This window comes from Myotis lucifugus, unplaced genomic scaffold (genome assembly GCF_000147115.1).
Source record: "Myotis lucifugus unplaced genomic scaffold, Myoluc2.0 scaffold_150, whole genome shotgun sequence".
NCBI lineage: Eukaryota > Metazoa > Chordata > Mammalia > Chiroptera > Vespertilionidae > Myotis > Myotis lucifugus.
Window position 1 is genome coordinate 290428 of NW_005871198.1, and position 24265 is coordinate 314692.

At 39.7% G+C, this 24265-nt stretch overlaps 1 protein-coding gene across 9 annotated transcripts in view; it reads right to left on the reverse strand.

Moving 5' to 3' along the window:
• The window catches only part of L3MBTL3 (L3MBTL3, histone methyl-lysine binding protein), an 86541-nt gene extending 63841 nt beyond the window's left edge, over positions 1–22700 (reverse strand). For 2 of the 9 annotated variants that reach the window (XM_023759142.1, XM_023759140.1), the window contains exon 1: positions 22504–22679. The gene's annotated coding sequence lies outside the window, so the exon portion shown is untranslated. Of the gene's footprint in view, positions 1–10546; positions 10769–22503 lie in introns of all 9 variants that reach the window. The other 7 variants (XM_023759139.1, XM_023759138.1, XM_023759141.1 and 4 more) reach the window with 7 other exon arrangements.
• Between the last annotated feature and the right edge of the window lie 1565 nt (positions 22701–24265).

Genomic DNA, 24265 nt, shown 5'->3' on the forward strand with positions numbered 1-24265 from the left:
ATAATTTTCTTGATCATAATATCTCATATCCACAGATCAAGAAATAACTGCTTCAGAAAATATCAACACTATTGTATAATGTAATCCATGGTAAGTTATAGCAGAAAAATAGTAATAAAATTTCTAAGTTATAAAGTGTCATGGTAAACATTTCTATTCTTAAAAAGAAATTCATTGTTTCATAGAAAACTCACTTAAAACAAAGAATCATGCCCTAGCCAGTTTGGCTGAGTGGACAGAGCGTCGGCCTGGGGACTGAAGAGTCCCAGGTTCGATTAACAGGGTTGTGGGCTCCATCCCCAGGAGTGGGCGTGCAGGAGGAAGCCAATCAATAATTCTCTCGTATCACTGGATGTTTCTATCTCTCTCTCCCTCTCTGAAATCAATAAAAATATAGAAAAAAACAACAAAACCCCAAAGAATCATGATGCCATATGAACGCAATTCCTTGCCCTCTAAATAGTTTTTTGTTTTGAAACATTGGAAAGAGAGTATGTATGAATAAAGAATAGAAAATGTTAATGAACAAAAAGGAACCATTTAGATAATAAAAAAGCAAGTAATAAAAGAATCAGTACGACTGATTCTTTCAATAAATTGATTTATTTAATACAGGTGAAATATCTGCCAATTTGATGTTTCCAGAAATAGGAAAAAAAGTCTCAACATGTACAGTAAACACCAATAATAACGCTGTGTTAAGGTAACCAATTCAGCTAGCTAAACTATGATGCTTACTTTTCATTTTTTAAAAAGTTGCAAAACTAACTTTTTCATAATCATAGTTATTGGCAGCATTATATTGTTCTTTGAGACTTTTCTGTGTGGTATGGGATACAACAAGTTATGTCGAGGTCATTGGCAAGCAATGGGAAAGATCAATGAGTCCAATATTTGAATAATAGTGTCAGTATGAATTTGTGATGCATTTTATCTTTAAAAAATATGCATTTTTCTAGCTTTGTCCACTGAAAAAGTCTAGAAACAATCACTCATCAACAGTAACGAGCAGCCCAGAGCTCTGACTGTGGTCTCTAAATACCACTTCTGGGAGGTCTTCCTGGAGAAGGACGTGATTTCTGGCAGAAAATGTGCAAGATGAGCCTGGAACATGTCAAACAAACAAAAAACAACGAAACTATCAAGGACAACAGAGATCAGATCGAAAGAACTCAGGAGCAACTGAAGAGGCTCCTGCAGGCCCAAGAAAGGATTCTAGCTGCGTTGAATTGAAACGCATCAAATAAGTTTAAATCCACGAGTTCATAATGATATTCAAAACCCAACAAAAAACAAACCTAGAACACTTTATTGGCCACCTTTGGGGAGGATATATGGTAACCAAGTCACTATTTGGGAAAATAAACAAGATTGACCCTGCCTGTATCATGAGACCCATGCAAACTATATCTCAGGATAACAAATAGTTGGGTGAGAGGAAATTTTCCTTTAGAAAGAATTCCTGCTAATAAACAAAGGTAATCCATGGTAAGTGATAGCAGAAACAAAGTTCTGACATTCCTTTGTTTATCAGCAGGAGAACTGAAACATAACCATTTGCAACACGTAATAAATTAATGGCTCTAAGAAACAACCATATATGAAGGAGTATTGCCAGGAAAAAAACAAAATCGAACCTAATCTGATCAAGTTTATTTACAGAAAATACCAGGAACAAAGGAACACGTTAAATCACACCACAAAAATATCGGAAGCAAAATTTGGACTGTCAGAAACTCTTTAGTAACATTTCTCAAAGCACAGGCCACAGACCCTGGGGGGCCCTGAGACCCTTTCCAAAGGTCCAAGAAGTCAAAACTGTTTTCATAAAAATACTAAGACGTTATTGCCTCCCTCACTCTGTTGACATTTGCACTCATGGAACAAAAGCATTAGTGGGCAAAGCTGCTGCCACTGTTTTCTTCACCATCCTGCATTCACAGTAAACAAAGGTCAGTTTCACTAAAGACCATCCTTGATGAAATATTTGTCTTGATACCTGAATATACATCTTTTAATGTTCTGTGTGATGATAAAGTAAGTACCATGAAGTGGGTGGGCGTGCCAAAGTACTGTGGTTGCCTCAAGGAAAAGGCGCTGGTGAACTGTTTGAGATACAAGCTGAATAAGCTGTTTTGTTTTTCATGGAAAGAGAGCCATTTTTTTATTTCCAAAACTATGTTTATTCAGGTTTGAATATTTGGCAAATATTTTGTCAAAAATAAATGAAGTGAGCCTGTCACATCAAGAAAAATGCTGACAGCATTTGTAGCTAATGATACAATTTGAGCATTCAAGGGAAAATGAGAATTTTTGAAAAACTTGTATCCACCACCAAGAGCTTGAAACTTCCCAACAGCTAAAGACTTCTCTAAGGAGATGGGTGGTGATAGTCATGAATACGATTTTAAAATGTTGCACAATAAAATATTGTCAACATTTGGAAGTTCTGCACAACATGGCAAAGCAGTTATTTTCCAAATGACCAGTGCTTAATGTTACAAAATTACGCATGGGTAAAGAATCCATTCAAAGTGCATGGTAGACCAATAGATTCTAAAGTTACAAAGTATTAAAAGCTGATCAACAGAGCTTCAAACGGCACATTACAGCAGACATTTAAGAAACTACCACTTGTTGCCCTGGCAGGGTGGCCCGAATGGCTGGAGCGTCATCCCGTGCGCCAAAAGGCTGGAGGTTGTGGGTCTGAACCCCGGTCAGGGCACATATAGGAGGTGACTGATCAATGTTTCTCTCCCAATCTCTCTTTCTTTTTCTCCCCGCCCTCTCCCTTGCTCTCCCTAAACATATCCTAGAGTGAGAATTAAAAAAAGAAAAGGAGCTACCACTTGTCAAGTTTTGGTGTAGTGTCAAAGAAGAATATCCACCACTAAATGAAAATACTTCAAATACACCTCCCTTTTCCAACCCCATAAATTTCAACCAAAACAACATACTGCAATAGATTGAATGCAGAAGCAAATATCAGAACCCACCAGACATTAAAGAGACTTACAGAAATGTAAAACAGTAGTACTTATTTAGTATGCTTTTAATTTTGAAACTGTTTGTTTCGTTAAAACTGTGCTTACATACACTAATGTAATGGGTTTACTATTGTTATTTTTAAGTAAGTGAAATTTAAATTATGTATTTTACTTTGTAATACAGTAAATATTGGTAACTGTAACCTACACAAATAATGGCACTTTGAGATTTTCAATTATTCTACCATATAGGGTAAAAACTTGTTTTATTCCACAAACAAACTGGCAAGAAGTGAACAAAATATTTGAAAGAGGAAATCTGAAATTTAGATGAAAAGAAATTTAGGAGACATATTAGCAACAATATCATAAATCATAGATATTGTTTGAGCCCTGATGTCAACTATTTTTCAAAAAATAAGATTATAAGGAGAGGAGGAAACATGAATGCCAGGTGGCTATTTGATGACATTAGACAAATGCTATTGCTTTTTCAGAGGAATAATGGCAGTGTTTATTTTTTTTAAGTATTGCACACTATTTTATTGATTTCAGGGAGGAAGGGAGAGGGAGAGACAGAAACATCAATGATGAGGTAGAATCAATGACTGGCTGCCTCCTGCACACAGCCCCCCGACCACGGGGGATCAAGCCCACAACCCGGGCACGTGCCCTGATCGAACTGTGACCTCCTGGTTCATAGGTCGACGCTCAACCACTGAGGCACACTGGCCGGGTGGCAGTGTCTATTTTTTAAAGGGGAGTTCTTTGTTGTATTTCAGAGACACAAAGTGAAATTGACAGATAAAATTACGTAATGTGAGGAATTTGCTGTAAATTAATCAATGACATAGTGAAACAAGATTGGCAACATATTGGTAATGGTCACTATGTGTGAAGGATCTATGATGGTTTATTATACATCTTAGTTTTATGTATGCTTGAAATTTTTTATAATAAAAATACTTCTATGTGCAGCCTACTTGAATATATAATATACATTCACTTTTAAATAGTCAATAGAAAAAAACTTGTTTGTTTGAATTATAGCTATCCTCTGTTGGGATATACTAGTTGTTTCAATAATTTTTTTCTTTTTTTCTGTTAAATTAGAATATGTCAAATATTATACATATATTATTAAGTCTATTTCTGATCATTTCAAAATCTATACAGTCTAAATTTGCAGAAGCATCAGATTTTACTATTATTACAACTTAATCCTCAAAACAGGAACTAGGATATAAAGGCCTAAGAAAGAACTGAATTGACCTAAGAAATAGCAAAAATATTGCCCTAACTGGTGTGGCTCCATGGTTAGAGTAACAACCTGCGCATAGAAGGATTGTGGTTTGACTCTTGATCAAGGGCCTATATCTGGGTTTCAGGTTCGAACACCAGCCCCTGTTGGAGTGTGTGCGGAAGGAAACCAATCGATGTGTCTCTCTCACATCGATATTTCTCTCCCCCACCTCCCCCCACACATCTCCCTTCCACTCTCTCTTTAAAAAAATCAATGGGAAAAATATCCTCGGGTGAGGATTAACAAAAATAAAAATAAATAGCAAAAAAATTAAGTGAATTAACCTGCACTTAAGTTCTCTATGACTCCTACCTCATTAAACAGATAAAGATCAGGAACAAAACTGACTTCCCTGTTAAGTGAAGAATGGCAACTTCTTCCTGACAGACAGTAGAGTGACAGAATAATTTCCCCCTGGTGGCTAAACTGGGTAAAACTTGAGTGATCCTTTAAAAAAAGTTTTACTGTTCTTTCTCTATAATTGTAACAGCATCAAATCACCAGATAGCCCATGCCAGACATGATACATATACTTTCTAATTTATTAATTAAACCTCTGACATTCTTCCAGAAAAAGATTCAAAGCAACAGGCAATTTACATCCATTAATTCATTTATTTCCCACAAAAAGTTAGGTTGTATTATCCGTCTAGTCTACATTGAAGAAAGTGAGCCTCGGAAAGGTTCACTAACTCAGCCAAAACCATAGATGGTGGTACGGCCAGGACTTGAACCCAGGTCAGCTTGATTCCACCCCAGCCTATTTTTCTTAAGCATTATCTGACCTTTGTAGAATCCTGTCCCCCCTGAGAATATGGCGAAACCTACTTTCCCCTATGTTACTCCTTAGAACATGGCAAATCCAGAAACCAGTCTGCTAGCACCAAAGTTCTTGAATTATGTGTATCAGTGCAACACATAACCTTTAAAAAAATATATGCTACTGACAAAATAGCATTAAGACACATAGACAACACAAGTAAATTTCTCATCTTTTCTAACTTTAAAACCTATGTATATAAAATTCACAACAGCAAAATCCGGTGTCTAGGAAGAGGAACAAAAAGTAGAAGAAAGCTAAAAGCTTATACTGTACAAAACCTGCATTACATGTTTTAGGAAATACTTAGAATAAGTTTTTGCTCTATAAACACTGGTAATGTTACACAGTGTGCTCTGCCCATAAGGCACATATCTAGAATTTATAAAAACTGTTTCCACCCATTGTTTTATTCTAAGGTTTGTGGACATTTTGTGCAAAGTACTGTAGCATGAAAACATTTAATATGTTGTCTTTCCCATGGTCTAATTTTGAAGCCACTGGCTACTTTCACTATCACAATTAGTATGAATAGCTGGGATAGATGAGGTGTTTTTCCACAATCTCTTAGTCACGCAGAATAGCCAACAACCAATATTATTTTAACAGGAGCTACTTCTATGCCACCCTAAGTCTTTTTCCCTAGTTTTCATCCTCCACAAGTGTGTGTATACAGACATACAAAGTCCTTTCACTCCAACCAACCATGTTCCTAAGAGGTAAGCAGTTTTTTGGGTTTTTTTAGTATTTAGAAATGCTGCTTTATATTTTAATTATCACCTGGAACTATCCCATAACTAACCTGTATTCCACGGGCCAGAAAAAACAGGTAGCAATTACTCACAATACAAGTCACAATCAGTGTTTCTCATTCTGCAGAAATCCCACCCCAAATCTCTTGTTAATGGTGCTGGGACTTCCTAAGAAAGTGCCTTAAAAGTGTACCATGACAGGTCCTCTGTGCTATCAGACAACACCCACCAGTTGCCTCCTAATCTCTTCTAAATTCAAATGGTCTCCAGATGCCCAGCAAATGCACCAATGCAGCTTTTGATTCCCACCAACATACATGTGATGGCTGACAGGAGCTAAAATCAGGGGGACTGACATCCAGTGTGCTTCTACCGGCGTCCATTGTGGATGCCTCATTAAGGAGATGGCTTTATTGAAGGCGGAGGTCATTACTACTGGCACTTGCGCAAATGTATTACACTCCCAAAGCCGCCTTTTTGTGAAACAGTTCATTTTAGCTTTTACTAATTTTTATTACAATTTTCTTGCCTGGAGCCTGCAACAAAAACGCCTGGCGGACAGACTAAATGACAATACAACACTATCCTCAGAATTACCTCCTGCATCTGTCTCCTGTACCACCCACTGTCTCCAAACCAAAGCTGTGCAACTTGACTCCCTCTTGGAATACTGTATGTAACAGATGAACTAGCTTCCTCAATTGCTCAAATAAATCTCTAGAAGTTCCAACCCACCATATTCCACTAGTAATCAAGAAACATTAGATGGTGATGAAATTAGTTAATATCTTACATTCAAAAAGCCTGTGTTATGAGAAGACGGGGAAGCAGGCCCTCTCATACATTGATGGCAGCATTATAAACTGAAACAACCCCTATGGAGACCAACTTTCAAGAACATATTCGACAGCTCAGCGATCCTAGTCCTAGAAATGTATTCTACAGATACTTGCACATGTTTATAAAAGGAAAATGTAAAAGGTTACTCACTGAATATAGCAAAAAAGAAAATGGAAACACAAAAGTCCATTAATAAAAGCCAACTGTGGTACATCCATACAATCTATAATAATAAAAGCATAATATGCTAATTAGACTGGACAGCCGAAGGACCTTCCGGATAACCTTCCGGACGAAGCTGGGGCTGTGAGGGCTGAGGCAAGCTGCCGCTGCTGCGAGGGCCGAGCCCCTTGCATGAGTTTCGTGCATTGGGCCTCTGGTGGTATAGAATGCCATTGTAAAAAAAAAAAAAAAATGAGGAAGCTCTTTATATTAAGATAATATAAAGATCTCCAAGACAAAATAGAAACAGAGGCATGGATACGTGGAACAGACTGACAGCTGTCAGAGGGAGGGCTTTGGGGGACTGGATGAAAGAAAGTAAAGGGATTAAGGATATATATATCACGTAGACACAGAGAAGAGAGAAAAGGGGGTGGGGAGTAGGTGCAGGTGGGCAAAGGGAGGGAAAATGGGGATGGAAAGAGGCGTTGCTTGGGGTGATGGGCGCACGATGCTGTGTGCAGATGATGTTTTACCGAGTTGTACACTTGAAACCTGTATGGTTTTGCAAACCAATGTCACCCCAATAAATTCAATAAAAAAGAAAGCGCTCCCAGATGTCTTTAATACTACTAATTTTGTGCAAGATACAGGAATGACACGCTACCATGTATATAAAAACAAGGGATTATATATAAATATATGTACTGGTTATATGTGTATAGATGATCTCTGCAAGGATTGTCGGAAACCATTAACACTAGCTGCTTCCAGGAAGGAACAATGTTTGCTCAAAGACAGTCATGGGAAGGAACCTTCTCCCTGTATATGCTTTTGTATCTGTTGAATGTTAAACAAAATTATTTTAATTAAAAAACAAGTTTTAAAATCTTGCTTCATATTTATATAAAACAGTTTATGTTATAAAAGGCATGTCTTCCCACGTTTGCTATTGAAGCCAACAACTGAAGCTACAGCTTAGAAGTCAGTAAGAGAAATCAACTTCCCCAAAGCTCCTGGGTAATTCGCTAGTAAGTATTCAACTGTACATGCAAATGCATCAGCTCCACAGATCAGTAAGAAAAGGAAGGGCAGAGTTCAGTTCTCCACAGTTTAGGTATGGGGAAAAAAAATATATACAGCAGATCCTTGGCATTTGCCCACCATTTATAGTTTCTACCACTCCTGAGGGACATGTGAAGTTCCAGGGACACTGAGTCATTTGTCGTTTTGCAGAGACATGATTCTGCATCACACACAGCTGAGAGGCAAGAGCAAGTGGCCTGGGCCGGCCAAGGTCCAGGTTCGCCCTCAGTCAGAGTGCTTTAGTCTCAGTGCTATGGCCACTGTCAATAAAGTGATAAAAACTTTTTTTCTTGTTAAGAAATGAAACAAACAAAATTACCTGCTAGTTGATTCTAGCATTGATGACAGAATAAGGGGAATATGGAAATGTTTTTGAAAGTGATAGATCCTGGCCACAAAATTGAAGTTTCAGATAAATTAAAGACTGAAATGTCAAATGCAATGATGACTCAGACACATGTGTGTGAACAAAACTACCAAATGCTCCAAAAGGAAATAAGTAGAAAGGATGTGTGAACTTGTTTCAATAAGTGCTCCAGACAGTACTAAAATTGCTCATCGAGTGAGATAAGTAGTCAAGGTCTAGAGAGATCATTTACATTTTCAGTTACACTTCAGACATCTGAAGGAAGGAATTTTGTGCTACAATGAGTTTTTTCAAGTTGAGAATTGGTGATGGTCTTGCGATATGTCCCTCACAACTGTCAAGAGCCTACCGTGTTATTCTGACCAGAGATAAACAGTTTGTGTGTCCTTCATAATCTTCCCCTCATACAATCCCTTCACTCATATCCATCGTGAGTGGATAAAACGGGGCTCAGTGAGGGCACGGACTCCCCCCGTGCTGAGCTCCAATGGCACATTCAAGACCAACAGCCTGCCTGGAGCCGAGCTGAAGAGGAGATGACAGTCCCCTGGAAGATAAGCAACCCCAACTAGGATGCTCGAACCTAATGTGAAAGACGGGCCTTGCCTACAAATCAAAAGCCTGGATCTGCAGAGAAGGTGAGAACTAAAGATTACTTAGAAAGGGTACTAACTGCTCAAACCATTGTTTCCAGATATTATATTTCATAAAGCTAGTTAACATTCACTAAACCAGTTAAATAGTTTTAATATTACAACTGCTTTTTGAGAGTTGCATTTTATAGTATTATAGTTAACAGGTGCATCTGAAAAAAATAAGGTACAGAGATGCGGCCGCAGTGGTTGTAAAATGGGTAAGACATCACCTTAAAAGCAGCACCTGAGAATCAGATTAAAATTCTGTCATTCAGACAACAGGATGACATACCTGGGTCTGGTGTCAATGGACTAAACTTACCAGGTTTTGGTTAAGAGGGCAATGTACATTTTGTTAAGAGTGAGTCGGGAATGCCAACCCTAAAATCATTATCATGAAGCAGACAACAATGACAACTATGCAGAAGGGTATAATGCAGCAACAAGAAAAGTCACCTCCACTGTGGGGGAGGCCGCCCTGTGGCTCTGACGCCCACTCTAATACCCTCAACTGGCTTTTGGTTTACTTTGTAATGTTTACTTTACTTACCATTGCTAATCAAATGCTGTATCTGGCACATTGTGATCCTAAAAGTCATTCATCAGCAATCTCACCTAAAAAGCCTGCACCCTTATATTTTTTAATATGGTTTTTATTGACTTTAGAGAGAGAGGAAGGGAGAGGGAGAGAGAGTAGAAATATCAGAGATTGAAACATCAATCGGCTGCCTCCTGCACGCCCCCCACTGGGGACCAAGCCGGCAACCCAGGCATGTGCCCTAACTGGGAATAAAACAGTGACCTCCTGGTTCGTAAGTCAACACTCAACCTCTGAGCCACACAGGCTGGGCCCTTATTAATGTGACATATAAAACTGCCTCCACTCCCTCCACTCCTTGTCATCCTTCCCAGGAGCAAATCAAATACTTCATGGGTCATCCTCAAACCTGCCACACGCTCCATCCCGCACCCTTTCCCGAGACACGTCCTTCCTTTGCACCTGCTCATTTTGCTTTGCAAAGTTTGACAGTGACCTACTCTGTGACTTCAGACCAATTAATCTCTTGAAGTTTCAATCTTTAAAGTGTGGAGAATAACAAAACTTTTCTTCATTGGGCAATGATGAGGATTCAATTAGATGAGATAAGCCGGTGCCTATTACATACTAAGCAGTCAATGAAATGTTAACTTTTTATTATAATTATCTGGTTTAACAATTATTCAAGTTCATGAGAACTGCACCATGACCTTAAAAGGTTAGACAGCAGCTTCTCCCCCCCTTTTATTTCATTTTATTTCAATAGCATCTCTTGTAGTAGGCTCCCCGTGTTCAAATCTACATCACAATATCATCATCACTTCATAAAAGTGGGTATTCTGCTAATCGCCCCTCATATTTATTTACATGGCTCCAGACAAGACTGCTAGCTTTCCCACCAGAACAAGACGTCTGAAGTAATGCAGCAGGATCTGCCTGTGGGGAGAGGGCTGGACTCCACGCCAGTCCGACCACACACTGTAGGCTAGGGCATTTAATGAAGGTGAGAGAAAAGACTAGGGCAGCGCATCACAAAGTCTGCTCCTCAAAAGTTACCTTTTAGGGGACCTTTTATTCAATGCCATGATGAAAAGCTTTAAGGTAAAAGGGATCTGAAACCCCCTCGGGGTCTCTGGGAGATGCACAGCTCGCATCGGCAGCCATGCAGCCAGCTGTGCAGTGCTGCCGCCTAAGCCAGTTTCCCACCGTCGCTTAGCCTTGTGACTGCCATCACAGGACATCGAGTTCCATGCAACCTCGCTTTTGGAAAGTGCTGAGCTATGGAGAAAACATTCAGAAAATAACATAAAAGTAGGTAGTGTTTTACAGGAGGTAATTTATTCACCTTCAGGTCAGGTTCAACTCCAGGGATGCTCCCTTCTGGCCGAGCTCCCAGCCCGCATCCAAGTGTGGAAATCTGCAGTGTGTAATACTGGGGAATAACCTCAGGGCCTGTAGTCCTTTAAGTCCAGGCCAGAGAAATATATGATCCTGGGAAATATATGGCCCACGGTCTGTCTATGACTATTTAATTTACTCTCCGGTGCATGACACCAGAGAGGTACCAGCCGGTAAAGAAAGAAGTCACGTACCCACAAGTAAGACCATGTAGGGATAGCCAGACAAAGGCCACAAGCCTAACACACATTAAAGGGGCACAGACATCCTGGAGCAGAAGGGTTTCTTCCATACTTTGTCATTTAAAGGATCTCACCAATACCAGCTTATTTGACCCTCACAACTACCGCTTAAGACTGACAATTTACTAGATGCATTACCCTAACCTCTCTTGAGACTTAGCTCCTTCATCTGAAAAATGGAATAGGGATATCTACTTCATAGAGATTTAATTTTTTAAAAATTATCCATGTTAGAGTGCTTTGCACATAGTGGACACTCGGTCCAAGATAGCTACAGTTACTCTGAAGCAAAGAAATAAGCTGCTCTCCAGTGTCCACATTCCCTCCAAGCCCTGGTTTACCAGATATCGGAAGCAGCCAGAGCAGAGGAATGATGACTGTGCCAAGGCCAATACCTCTGCACCACAAGCCCATTTGATTTCCCAGGAGTCCAGAGACAAAGGCAGGGAAAAGCAAGGGGGTTAAGGGAACGACGGTAAGACTCTGGGATTTCACAGGCATGTAAAATTTCAAAATGAATTTGGAAAACTGATGTAAAGTCAGTAACTACCCACTTCTGCCAAGCTCTTAGAAAGAACACTTTAACAACCAAACAAACGAAGGAAGACATAATATCTGAATAACAACCCAACACTAGGCCACTGATAACCTTACTGTGACATTTTTGCTGAGCAGGCATAAAAGCTTCCTCACGTTATCAACTTTGGTTCCAGAACCTGCTTTTTAAAAAGATGGTGCAGAGGCCAACAGAAAGCACAGTGGGAGATTACAGCAAGAGGTCAGTAGGAAAAAAGAGATGAAAGGTATGGATCCTCCCCAAAGGGGACTAGAATGACTCCAGTAAGAGTCTTTCTCTGTATGAGTACTCAAATGCATGTACATGAGTTGCCAGAAAAGAAGAGCTGCAAAGAGAGATTCTATACCCCATTATAATATGTATTACACCGTATCATGATCATCTGAGAGGCTTTGGAGGAAAGAGACCTCATTTCTTTATCCTTCCTGAATATCTAAAGCATCAAAAAATGTTTCAAATGAATAAATAAAAGAGAAGCGGGGGGGGATGCAAGGCTAGTTCCCTACAAAGGGGGATTGCAGAGAGGGAGAATCAGGAAAAAATCTTCATTTGTCCATCTATCACTTATTCTTCAGTGAAAATTCTATCCACCAACTAAGCTGCTAAGTATTTATTTACCTCTTTGGCAGAAGCATAACATTACCGCTCCAAAAACACTCCTTATTTAAGTGTTCCAAAAACACTACTTACTTAAGTGTCAGTGGAGAACACATCAAAAGAAGTTAAATTCAAATCTCTTAAACAGGCTTATTCAATAGGATGAGAGAAAAATCTAAACTCACACTTGAAGCATCTCTCAACAAACACACATTGCTACAAAGAAAAATTTTCCTTTCAAATCAAGCATGACAGATACCAGCTTTGATATTCTACTCACCCTGACTGATAAGAACTCTGAATCGCAGACATACTGGAATTGAGATCTGTGTGGAGAGATGTGAAATTCTGCCCCGAGAGCCCAAGTTCATAGATTTTAGGTAGGCAAATTCTAGATCATTTAGATATGAGGACTGAAATCTTAGTGCCATCAAGAGCCAAGAACAAGCCCTTGAGAATCTGAGTCTTCTGTCTACATCTATCCTTAAATAGTAGACACCCCCAAGTGGCAAATAATCTATGCTTCCTTTAAATATGGAATCAGTTATTATGATGGCTCCTTCTTATTGATATTTTCTCAAAAACCCTTCTTTGCCATATCTAGTGATTATATTTTAATGAGAACAACCCTATTTATAACTCTACGTATCTGATTTGTTACCTTTTCTGCCATGGAGACTATAGGCAAAGGGTTAGTCACTGAAGACAATCTTTACAAAATCTCAACTTCATGCCCTTCCGTTTGTTTACTGTACGAAGGATGAATTATTTGAGATTCTGTGGCCTAACCTACATACTTCCTCTAAAGGAGGAACAGAAAATGAAAAATGCCTTTCAAGAAAAAAAAAAGTACAGTACATAGAAAATGAAATCACAAACTGACATTAAACAGGCCAATGGCATATTTAATACACTCATCCAATGCTTTTATTTGAAGTTCATTTTCAATGTACAACTATAAAGATTCCTCAATTTGAAACAGAAATAGTCTGAAAAGTACTATCATATCATCAACATACTACTCTAGCAGGATAATAATAGAAATTTTACACCATTAGAGGGATTTCAAAGGGCATTAAAAGAACAAGAACCTGTCTGACACAGATATTTCAATGCTTATGCAAAATATGCCTGAACTGAAATTTAAAACACACACCTAAAAGTAGAATCTTATTCTTTTTTCTTATTTTACTTCATAAATTTTAAATGCTAAGAGTAGTAATATTTTTTCTTATTCGGCTTCATACTTTCATTGAACATAGAGCTAAAATTAAAAGATTTACACTTGATTTCTCTTTTGCATGTAATGAAGTAGATGTGACCAGATTTTTATTTTTCTCATAGAAGTCATGTCTTCAGGCTAATCTTGATAACCACTTGTAGCTAAACTCCTTATCAATAGATTGAACAGCTAGGCCTCAAATCCACTAAATAAGACCACAAACCCATAGGGTGAATTATTCAAATCATTTAACAACCAGACCAGAGTGTCCACTTAGGAATTTCAATTCACAGTTCAGGGTTCAATCTGTGTAACAGATGGGGGGAAAAATTCAACTGATTTTAGTGCCTGAACAATCCTAGTCAAAATGATCTAGTAACTGACCTAGTTTAATTCCATAAAATTACACACAACATAAAGCTCTGGTCTAATCTTAAAAGGGCCTGGAACATAACAAATGCTCAAAACAACAACAACAACTTATTAGATAAAAGAGCTTCAATTAAGGAGAAATAGTCTACTCTGTAATCAATGCATGCAATGGCATCCTAAGTCAGTTGTGTAACTCCCATTGCAACACAGAACCACCCAATGGATCAAGAGACTCTTCACTTCATTTGTGAACATGGACATACTCTTGTGAACATGGACATACTCTTCTGGTTAATGAGTTTAACATCAGTAATGATAGCACTGCTGATGAATATATTCATATATATTCATCAGCAGTGTTTTTAAGTATAGACATTATGGGTTTTTTATTTTTTTAAATATATTTTTATTGGTTTTTTATTTTTTTAAATATATTTTTATTGATTTCAGAGAGGAAGGGAAAGGGAGAGATAGAAACATCAATGATGAGACCTTACTGGGGGGATTGTGCCCGCAACCCAGGCATGTGTCCTTGACCTGAATCAAACCCAGGACCTTTCAGTCGCAGGCTGATGCTCTATCCACTGAACCAAACTGGCTAGGGTCTGATGAATATATTCTAAGCCACAGTCCTGGCTTTCATTTCTAAATTTTGATTCTAGCACTGTACATTCTGCTCCGCCCCCCCTTCCCTGCTTCCAGCTTCTCCCCCTTATCTCTATTCCTCATTTTCATTTTCTTCTTTCCTTTCATAATCCTGGCTTCTGAGTAAATGCTGTTATCTTTAGAATTCAGTTTGGTAAACTGAGGTCCATTCTTTTCATTTATTGATTGATTTACATGTTATGATAACTAACCCTATTGCCTTATCAGGTCTCTTACAAAAAAAAAATGAAAGCTTTTTAAAAAACAAACCCAGGAATTCCCAGACCTAATCTGAATAATGTTTTGTTAACAGTTTGTGATCATTTCAAGGCCATGAGGTAGACCAAGGTGTTCTTTTCGGTATGACTCAATAATTGGTCTTTTCCCAATTGTTGGTTTAAATTTTTTTTTAAAAAAGGAAAGTGAAGAGATAGCGATTTCTTCCCATTATATTTTTCTTATACCTGTTCTCTATTGTTCATCTTAGTAAACAACATATAAGAGACATTCATTAATCTGATAATGAGTTTTCTTAGAAATATTCTAGGAATTACCATTTTGAAAATCAGAAACCTAAACACATTACAAAACAATCAATTCTTTTGGGTCCCAGCAACAGCCAGATATTGAACTAAAGCAGTGGTTCTCAACCTTCCTAATGCCGCGACCCTTTGACCCTTTAATACAGTTCCTCATGTTGTGGTGACCCCCAACTTCATTGTTACAAATTGAACATAATTAAAGCATAGTGATTAATCACAAAAACAATATGTAATTATATACTCCCTCTGTCCCATAATAATAGTAGCAAGTGAATATTTAAACGGGAATTATTGGTGAATGCAGCTGTAAGTTATGTTGTAGCGCAAAATTGCGAAGCCTTCAATCAAAATCAATGTTTCATGACATCTGTCATTTGTTTTGACACATCTTTCAATTTTTAGGTTAATCTAATTATTATGAATTATAACTATTTTTCTAATTTCATCCGCTGATCGAAATCAATTGTTTTATTTCAGTTGAATACCAACCCATTGTAAAAGTAAGATGAAAAAAAGAGAGTATTCAAGCAAAGATCGAGTTACGATTGTCCAGTTCTTGATGCATCAAAAGAAAAAGGAAAAGTTGCAGAAAGGTGCAATTACATTAGCTGCAAAACAATTTAAGTGCAACAGAATGACCATATCAAGAATTTGGAAACGTGCTTCCGAAAATAATTGTCAAGGAGAATCTTATGCTAATGTTGATTCTTTGAAAAAACAAAACTGTGGACGTAAATGCAAAGATTATGGAGAAAAACTTGAAAAACTTAGACATATTCCTCTTAGCAGAAGAGGCACCATATTAGCCTTTGATAATATTTCTCCCAAAATACTGGATAATACGTTTTTGTCACTTCAACAAGTTATGCTGGAAGCAATGAAGAAAGATGGCTCCAATAATTTTAAGCTCATGCATATAGGGAAAGCAAAGCTTCGCAGCCAAGGGATCCTACCTACAAGTTTAAAATGCAGTAACGAAATTATTGAAAAATCCAGAAACTATCTGAACACTCAAAATAAAAATTAGGAGTACTATTTTTAATTTGTTTAATTTAATCTAGTTTTTTTATAATAAATGTTGCATTCTATATTTATTTTCTTTTGCTACTATTATTATGGGACAAATTACATTCATCAACTGCTACTATTATTATGGGACAGAGGGAGTATGTGTTTTCCGATGGTCTTAGGCGACCCCTGTGAAAGGGTCATTCGACCACCAGGTTGAGAACCGCTGTCTAAAGAACCGCTGTCTAAAGAATGACTAGAGCGAAGCCCTTCCAAGGTGCATCTGGAATGTGCTAGGAGATCTTTGGGTATTCTCTTGCTGATCCAACTTTTTTTGTGTGTGTACTGAATTTATTGGGGTAACATTGGTTAATAAAATTATATAGGTTTCAGGTGTACAATTCTGCAATACATCATCTGTATATTGTATTGTCAAGTCTCCGTCCACCACCATTTAGCCCTCCTTACCCTCCTCCACCTCTCCCCACCCCTTTCCCTCTGATAATCACCATACCAATATCTGTGTCTAGGGGGGTTTTTTGTTTTGTTTTGTGTTTGCTTAAACCTTTGGGAAGACAGAAGATGCTCTTTAGAGTGGGTCAGGAACTTTGGACAAGAGGGTGCTGTGCAGCTGTGACATAGAAAAGAAGAGGCAGGAGAAGGAGAAGCAAATCAAAAGGAGGAGTAACAACAAAAACCAACCTTGCCTGTGCTTTACACATTAGCTCAGGTATGATCCAAAATGAAACCAATAGCCAAGCCAAAGTATCTGAAAGTCTGAGATATTATATTCCAAGTCTCAAAAACCAGGGTATTTGGATGTTTACTGCTCCTTCAGCCAATGGACTGTTAAGAAAAATCAATAAAGTGATGTGGTGTACAAAGTGGTGAGAGCGAATAGCTAGTCTGGCAATCATGTCACTCATCCATGCAAAACCACTATGACCTGCCTGTATAATCGAATTATTTTCTTCCTTTAACCCCATTCAATGAATAAACTACCTTATGAGAGGACAGAAATCATAAGCCAGTATCATTTTCCTTGGTCCCACCCCTTTCAAACTGCATGATATGAACTCAGACAAGTTACTAAGTATCTCTGAAGACCAGTTTGCTCTAAAAGGGAAAGAATAATGCCAAATGCTCAAGGTTAGTGGAGGTATTTGAGACAATATTCAGTGCCTGGAACAGTACCTGGGCATGCAGAAGGCACTCAGTATTTGTTGGGTAAATAAATATAAAGTACCTAGCTTTGTATGTGATAATCAGAAGGCCTTCAATATACAATTACACCAAATACACCAGCATTTCAGTGTTTTGCAGAGGGCACCCCACCTCCCAGGTCCCCACTTTAGAAACATATTTAACTTCACATCCAGCTGCACTGCTATAGCACCTACTGCACTTATCTCCACCACTGAGCCACGGCTTTGTTTCATTAATGAACACTCCATGTGCTTAGGTTATCTCCTGAACTAGATTATGAATACATTGAAGCAAAGAACATTTATTCAACCCTGTCCTAGGTGTTGGTTACTTGAAGCACTCCCCAACAAAGACTTACACAACATAGATGCTCAATAAATATTTTTGGCTAACACAAAACACTGACTTACAAAAAGAGTAATCATAGAGAAGGCATCGTACTATTACATATAATGCACATGTAATTCGTCCCTTCACTATCCAAGTCATTAATTCTAAGTCCACTTCTGAGGAAGAAACTGAGGCTCATTAGACCACCCAACTTTACTCAAGTTCCTCTCAAAAGCCCTTGTTCTTTCCGCTAAACCACTCTGTTTCCTCTTAAAGGGCTTTCCCAACCCAATTTCATAAATCAAACTCAGTTATATTTCAAGGGTACCCTTTCCTGGTGTTTTGCTTTCATCCACTTGCTGCATACCTGATGCTGCAGTGAATACAAACTAATTCATAATCTCACGTCAGTGAAATGATTTAAATTAGTAAAGAGGTAACTTGAGATTATTCCCATTGGATAATGAAGCCTTTAAAAAATACATCTTCAGGATGCTCTGAACTTCAAGATATCATATGTAAATAAACACACATATCTATCCTATATAATAAAAGGCTAATATGCAAATCGACCGAACGTCGGAACGACCGGTCACTATGACGCACACTGACCACCAGGGGGCAGACGCTTGACACAGGAGCTTCCCCCCGGTGGTCAGTGCGCTCTCACAGGGGGAGCGCTGCTTAGCCAGAAGCCGGGCTCATGGCTGGTGAGCGCAGTGGCAGTGGTGGGAGCCTCTCCCGCCTCCACAGCAGCGCCAATGATGTCCGACTGCTGGCTTAGGCCCACTCCCTGCATGGAGCAAGGTGTCAGTCGGACATCCCCCAAGGGCTCCCAGACTGTGAGAGGGCACAGGCTGGGCTGAGGGACCACCCCCCACCCCTCGAGTGCACAAATTTCATGCACCGGGCCTCTAGTCTATATATAAAAGCTTAAGTGACCGAATGACCATTGGACCATTGGACCAGTAGCTATGACGTGCACTGACCACCAGGGGGCAGATGCTCAACGCACAGGCACGGAAACATGGAATACACTGATGAATCTCAGAGAGAAGAGAGGAAGAGATTAACCAAAGATCTTATATGCATACTAGAGGCCCTGTGCACAGATTCATGCACCAGTGGGGTCCCTCAGCCTGGCCTGCGGAGATCGGGCCAAAACCATCCTGGTACACGAATTTGTGTACCAGTGCACCAGTGGGGTCCCTCAGCCTGGCCTGCAGTGATCAGGCCAAATCCATGCACCAGGCCTCTGACATCCCCCGAAGGGTGCCGGATTGCGAGAGGGCGCAGGCCAGGCTGAGGGACTCTACCGGTGCATGAATCCACACACCGGGCCTCTAGTGAATATATAGATCTCTTAAACACAGTGTCTTCCAGACAAATAGTTTACTTTAAATACACTGTCCCCCCAAACCGTTGATAGTAGCAAGCAGGGGAAGTTGTAGAGCAGATCTTCACCAGGGTCACCTTTGGTGAACATACTGGGCAAAGGAGAAAACAATCAGTCCAAATCTATCACCCTCGCTAGATTTACAATTCAGGCAGTCCTTGACAGCCAGTCAAGAGATTCTTATTCATTTCTGAAGACTCGGCATGAAAGCAGAAATGTAACATATTGTGCTATGTGTATACAATTATATGTCAAGGTTCTGCATTAGTTAACTGGGGAAATCCATGTTTCCTAGCTCTCTGGCTCCCAGGAGTGTGATAGCCCTTATTCTTTTCTACTGGCACAAAGTGCAGCTGTTAGACTCACATTAGCGGAGCTCAGAGTTGTGTCTACTCCTCGGGTAAGGGTCTAGGGAATTCCTCAAGGGCAAACACCTCGTCTTTTAGTGTTTGGCATTGTAAGAACCCAGTAAAAACTGGTTAACTAGTGGAAACACTGCCAGGGTGTCACTCAGGTTTCCCATCCTTGGGACCCCACAACACATAAAGTAACTTCTCTTGTAAATTTTCTATCCTAAGTATATTTACTATAAATAGCCTTGGCTGAAATATATATTTCTTAGAAATAACCTACCAAACAAACCGGTCGAGATTATTGAAGAAACAGCCATCTATTACTCAAGGACTAATTAAACAGGACATGTCTTTCTTCTTTTCTGCACTATTGGTTTTGTGTTTTTTTTTTTTGATTCCTGGAACATTGATTAGATAAACTGTAAGAAAAGAGAGATGAACTAAAACTTGTCAGGGTTTGTCCAGTTCAGTATCATCAAGTGGAAAATAACGATAGTACCTGTGACATTTTTTTCTGTCTAGAAGATAGTTGGTAATAACTAGAAAAAAGTAGCAACGGGGTCTAGAAAACATAGGGAATGGGGGAGCCCTACATGGGCTCCCTAAATCCACATTTATAGGACCCATTTCCTGGCCCCTATAGTCTATATACCTACTATCCTGGTTACCTATTTTCTCATCCTCATTTCCCAACAGACTCAAGCAACTGAAAATATTAATTACAGGATACGAATTCTCCTAACACCAACCCTTCTACTTTCATCACCCTACCATTCCCACAATTAGGCATCATTTTCAATTTGAAGTATTCATTTCATGTACTCCTTCCTATTAAATGACTAGTTTGGGATAAATAAATTTCACTTGGTGTTCAGCACCATGTTAAAGCATGGTCCCTTCTCTCACAGCGCCAATACTGTAAAGACAAACTACTCTTTTCCTGAAGAAAAGAAATATCCTCTGCAAGTCCTGTGACAAGTCCATATAATATACACACCAGAAACCAATCTAATAATTTTAGCCAGGAATTAAATCACTGTCCTGCCCTAACCAACTACCTTCTGCCCTTCACAAAGCATGGCTAAGGTAAAATGACTGCCAAATATCTGAATCAATTCGTCACAGTTCTCCAAACTTTGTTTCATTTGATCCTTTCAACAGAGGAAGGAAGGCAAGCTCTTTTGCTCCGAGTTTCCAGATGGGGGAAGGTAGGCTGAAAGAAGTAAAGGGACTTACACAGGTATTTAGTGATTACACTGTCTTCTGATTCCCGTTCTAACACTCTATCTGCAGCCCCACTGAGTTCCCAAATGGAGGGAAATAATCAGCCTTCCCCTCAGCACGTCTAAACACAATACTCCCCGTCCAAGGAAACCCATTTAGTCTGCCTGAACTCTACTTCTGTCTGCATGGTGTTCTTATAGTTGATCTTAACCCATTGTCTCTGCTGCATGATGCAACATGGACCACATATAGTTGTTTTGCTGATAACACTATTCAAGATGACTCGCAAGCAGAAAATGACAATAAACTCCTGTTAACAATAATTTTTATGATGGTAATTATTCAGTTTTGACATATAGATCAGAGGTCGCCAACTGGTGGACCGTAGATCACTGGTGATCCGTAAGGTCCGAAAGGTTGGGGACCGCTGATATAGACCACATCCATCCCAGTTATAAGGTGGCCCATGAGGATTAATAGTCCTGCTCATAAAAGGGGAGGCTAATTTTTTATTTTGTTTTTGCCAAACAACATCATAAACTCTTTTAATACTTAAGAGAAGGGCCCAGCCGGTATGGCTGAATAGTTGAGCGTGGACATATGAACCAGGTCACGGTTCAATTCCAGGTCAGGGCACATGCTGGGATTGTGGGGAGTGCAGGAGGCAGCTGGTCAATGTTTCTCTCCAATCGGTGTTTCTCTCTCTCCCCCTCCCTCTCTGAAATCAATAAAAATATTTTTAAAAAAAAGAATCTGTTAAGAGCCCTGGCCAATTGGTTGGAGTGTCATCCCATATACCAAAAGGTTGTGGGTTCAATTTCCAGTCAGGGCACATACCTAGCTTGTGGGTTCCATCCCCGGTCAGGGTGTGTGCAGAAGGCCACCAATTGATGTTCCTCTCTCTCTCCCTTCCTCTCTCTAAAATCAATAAACATATCTACATATCCTTACATGAGTATTACAAAAAAAAAAGAATCTGTTAAGAACTCATAGAGAAAGAACAGAGTGACAGCTGTCAAGGGGAAGGGGGGACAAAAATCGTACACCTATGGATGAGGACAGTGGGGGGGGGGTAAGGGCAGAGGGTGGGGTGGGAACCGGGTGGAGGGGAGCTATGGGGGGAAAAAAGAGGAACTGTAATAATTTGAACAATAAAGATTTAATTTAAAAAAAAAGGGGGAGAGGGGGGTTACAGGGCTGGGTGAAAAAGGTGAAAGGATTAAGCTACAAAACACCCCACAAAAAAACATGCACACACAAACACAAACTCATAAACACAGACAACAGTATGGTGATTACTGAAAAGAAAGGGGGTATGGGAGAGCAAGAAGAGGGCATAAGGGACATAAATGGTGATGGAAGGAGACTTGCCTTGGGATGATGAATATATAATATAATACACAGATGATATAGAATTATACACCTCATATCTGTATAATTTTATTAACCAACTAGAGGCCCAGTGCACGAAATCCGTGCACAGGTAGAGTCCCTAGCAGCTGCTGGCTGCCGGCCGGGGCCTTCCTTCATTCCACGCCTCCCCCTGGTGGTCAGCGCATGTCATAGCGAGTGATCGAACTCCTGGTGGGTCAAACACCCAAGGGGACACTTTGCATATTAGGCTTTTATATATACAGATGTCACCCCAATAATTTCAATAAAAAAGAACCTGGTAAGAGAGCCAGTCCAAAGATTATTCAAGACAATCTCATAGCTTTTCCCAATGTTTTATTCCAGCTTCAATCACAGTGCCAAGACTTTCATGCATTCAAAGCAGCCCCCATAAAATGATGGTTTTTCTGCCAACCTTGTTCCCACATGCTCCTTCTTCCTGATTTCCAAATGCAGTCTTTAACATTTGTAAATATATTAAGCAATTAGTTTCAACAAGCAAATCTTACCTTGTGGCGGTGAAGAAATAATTATCTGGTGGTCTTTACAATTGCTGTCCACCCGCAAGACTTCTCTGGAAAGTCTAGCATTGATTCAAAGAGAGGAAAAGTAAAAAATCAAAGCACTGTCATAAAAAAGAAGCCTTGAAATCCACCATCCACAATCTAAAAGTTTAAAGTTTGAATCACTGACTTACTGCATAATTTCACACAATACCACTCAGTATGTTAAAATAAACTAGTCCTGGATGAGGTGAGATGGATTTTATCATTCAGATCATTCCCTTATCCTAAATTCCCCCATTAAGGTCCCTCCCATTGCATGACAAAAGGGTGAAGGTTAAAGGGATTATTTGACTCAACTTTATTTCTCTCATTGCTTTTATCTTTAAAATTAAAGTTGCTTTACTGAACATACTACATTGGCAAAAGAACAGATATTGTGTAAGTAGATTTGTCCATATATTTAAGTGTTTAAATAACATTATGCAAAGCATCCAGAAATGTCTTATCCAGTGAAATAAATTATACTCTTGGTACTACTTATTTTACGACTACATAAAACTGTATGGTTAGGACACTAAATACCAGCCTTCAATTATATTTATTAGAGACTAAAAATGATCAGCGCATATAAAAGGCAAATTTAAACCAAGGGTTTTTATTCATTGTTTCAAACTTTTAAACACAGATTGGTATTTTTATTAACATTCAAGATGAAACTATCCGCTGTGTCTCCTGATTAAAAGTTGGTCAAATGTGTAGACAACGATAGATAGAACAAATTATTTCTAATCCAGGGAGTAATGAAGCTCAAATCCCAGAATAAAAGCCAAGTGTATTTCCCATACAAATAATGAGGGATGAAGTTACAGGGTGGAACTCATTTGCTCTCGGATTTACTGAACTCTCTATTTCTGATCAGCATCCTTTCACTCAACATCTGGCTGCTCGCTCAGGTCCTCTAATTACTTCCACGTCTGAAGGGACTACGTAGCTACAAGTAAAGGCCAAACTTTGCTCTCGGCCTTCGGAACTTAGAGATGCGCTTAACCACTAGAGGTCTCCCCTTGGCCAGTTTTGCTCGTTCGCTATTTTGCTGCACTTGAAACTTTCCGGAGAAATGCTCTCTATGCGAGTCAGTGTTTTTCTAAAAACTTGCGCAAAAATCCACGCGATCGAGCTAGCCAGTACGGAGACTCTCGGGCTCCCAAAACCAATAACGTATTACAAACAATGCTCTAAAAACCGAAATTCAAATTCGACGCACTCGCCCCGGCAGCTCTCCGCGCCCCCCCCCCCCCCATTCTTATTTCTCATGTTTCCCTTAACTTAAACTCAGAACAATTAAAAAATCTATTTTTGTTTCTGTGCACTTTGATCTCTAATGCATTTTTCTGGCGGTAGGCGCGAGGTGGTTAAGGAGCCGGCCGAGGGATGCAGGGAGGGGGAAGGGCCGAGCTCTCAGCGCCCGAGGAAGTTGCATAAGGAAAGAGACTCCGTTTTTTGGGTCCCCTCAAAAAATCGGCGGGGAGGGGGAGGAAAAGGAAACGGTGGGGAGGGAGGGGAACCGAAGCGACGCTTACCTCCGTCCCCCCCCGTGGAAGGGTAGGGTGGGAGCCGGGGTCTGCGCGACCCCGGAGGGCGGCTCGTCACCCCCACCTTCCTCCGAGCGCAGACGCACGAACGGGTCCCCCCACCCAGCGCGGGCGAGGCGGGGAGGAAACCGCCCGCTTTTAAACTTTCTCTCACGGTCGCGCAAAGGGCGTGC